Source organism: Pseudopodoces humilis, chromosome 12, assembly GCF_049639895.1.
Source record: "Pseudopodoces humilis isolate 2021_Gansu_Grassland_sample_001 chromosome 12, ASM4963989v1, whole genome shotgun sequence".
NCBI classification, from domain to species: domain Eukaryota; kingdom Metazoa; phylum Chordata; class Aves; order Passeriformes; family Paridae; genus Pseudopodoces; species Pseudopodoces humilis.
The window spans coordinates 4,405,527-4,408,266 of record NC_142211.1 but is presented as its reverse complement, the minus strand read 5'-3'; positions in this window follow the sequence as shown (position 1 = coordinate 4,408,266).

Sequence of the window (2,740 nt, the reverse complement as noted above, 5' to 3'; positions counted from 1 at the left end):
CTTTACTTCCAGGACTGCAGACAATGTGTGAGACACCAATACAGTCATCTTCTGGCCCAGGGTGAATTTGCGTGCTTCTTGAATATTCAGCACCACTGCAGCAACAGCTCTAAGGCATCCTGGCCATCCCTTGGCTGTTGCATCTAGTTGTTTGGAGAAGTAAGCAACTGCTCTTCGGTATGGACCTAAGTCCTGGGCCAGTATTCCCAGGGCAATTCCTTGCTTTTCATGGGAAAACAGGAAGAACGGTTTACTTACATCCAGGAGTCCAAGCGCTGGGGCCGACATTAGGGCATTCTTCAGCTGGTGGAAGGCTTGTGTGGCCTCTTTTGTCCACTGGAGTTCTCTGTTCTCGCTTGTAATGAGCGCATACAGAGGTTTCACAAGCAACCCGTAGCTGTGTATCCATAGTCTGCACCATCCTGTCATTCCTAAGAATGTTTGCAGCTCCTTCACTGTTTGAGGTTTTGGGGTTTGGCATATCGCTTCTTTGCGATCTTGCCTTAGAGTCCGCTGTCCAGCACTGATCTCATAACTCAGATAAATTACTTTTGGCTTCACTACTTGGGCCTTTTTCTTTGATACTCTGTATCCTTGAAGTCTCAGAAAGTTTAGCAGGCTTACAGTCCAGGCTATGCATGCCTCTTTTGTCTGGGTGGCTATGAGGATGTCATCCACCTACTGCAATATCTTTCCTTCTTCTGGGGGAGCCTCTCAGGTTTCCAGATTCTTGGCAAGTTGCTCTCTAAACAGAGTAGGAGAGTTTTTAAATCCTTGAGGCAACACAGTCTAGGTGAGCTGGGATTTGAGCTCACTTTTGGGGTTTTCCCATTCAAATGCAAAAATTTTCTGGCTGTCTTCATGGATAGGGAGGCAAAAGAAGGCATCTTTCAAGTCTAAAACAGTAAACCAAGTTAGCTCGGGTGTCAGGCACGTTAGTAGAGTGTATGGGTTTGCGACTACAGGATAGAGATTCTCAGTTATTTTGTTAACAGCCTTTAGATTTTGTACTATCCGGTATGACCTATCAGGTTTCCGGACTGGCAAAATGGGAGTATTGAACTCAGATGGGCACTCTTTTAACAAGCCTAACTGCAAAAAGTCTTCAATTATGGGACTAATTCTTTCCTTATCTTCTCTTTTCAGGGGATACTGTTTAATTCTAACTGGTTGTCTTCCTTCCTTGAGTTTGATTAATATTGGGAGTGCATTTTTCGCTCTCCCTGGTACATTGGAGGCCCACACTCCAGGAAATACTTGATTTATTATTTCTTCACTAATTTCTCTCTCTGTGTGGACGGCTGTCAACATTAAACTCAATGCCTCTATGTACTGTTCATCATTTACATCCAGAATAACCTCTCCATTTTTAAATTTAATAGTTACTTGTAATTGTTCTAATAAGTCTCTACCCAACAGATGTCTCGGGGATCTAGGCAGATATAGGAATTTATGAATACCCCATTGCTTTCTAAGCTCATATTTTAATGGCTTGCAAAAATATGCTTTTTCAGGTTGACTAGTTGCTCCTATTACTGTAACATAATCCTTCCCCACGGGTGCCAAAGTTTTATTCAAGGCTGAATATGTTGCCCCCGTGTCAACTAGAAATTCCACCTCTTTCCCCCTTTCCCCCAGTTTTAATTTTATAACCAGTGGATCTTCTGGGGTGAGATCTACCGGTCCTCTTCAATCTTCATATGCAATCATTTTCCCTTTTTCCCGGTCTCCCTTTTCCTGGAAGCTACCCCATCTCCGCTCTGGGCACTGATTTTTCCAGTGATCATATTTCTTACAGATGGCACACTGGTCTCTGCCCAGTCGGGACGGGCCTTGTCTATATGATCCCTGTCCACGTTTTCCTCTCTCTCCCTCACTTACAACAGCTACAAACTTCTTCATTCTTTGTTTATATCCTTCTTCTCGGTTACTAAAAACTCTCCATGCCTCATCTAACAAAGTCTCTATGTTCTTCCCATCTGCCCCCTGAAGCTTTTGGAGTTTACGCCTTATGTCACCTGTAGTTTGCCCCAGGAATAAATTAACTAACTGCTGTATCCCTACTTCAGACCCAGGGTCTAGTGATGTGTGACGGCGCATGGCATCTCTTAATTTTTCGAGGAATTCGGATGGTGACTCAGAGGGCCTCTGCCTGATTGCATATAAGGCTGACCAATTTATAGTTTTGGGGATGGCTCTTTCCATCCCCTTTGCGATCCACTCCTGATAGCTTTCTAGTTTTTTTAATTCTGCTAATCTGTTTGGATCCCACTGTGGGTTTTGGAGTGGGAAATAATCTTTCACATCTAATTGCTGGGTTTTATAATAATCTTCTGCCAGATCCCCTGCCGTTTTTATAATTAATTGTTTTTCTGTCTCGGTCAGTGCATCCAATAATAATTACATATCACTCCAGTCTGGATTGTGTTGTTTTATTATATATCACAGACGTTTAGCTGTGTTAACTGGATCATTGTGGTAATTTTTTGCAACCTTCTCCCATGCCTCTAAATCGATTGTGGAGAAGGGAACCTTAACCAATACCACTCCTCCCTCTGGTGCCACTGCCTCTCGCAGCGGTGCCTGTAATATGTGTGTCTGTTGTCTAGTGCGGTGTGCAATCGGAGGGGTGTCTACATCCCCTGAGTCCACATCCTCATCCTCCTCCCTTTCTGGTCTTATGTGGGGAGGCTTAAGCAAATCGTCTGCCAGATCTTGTTCTTGGGCCACAGTCTGGTAG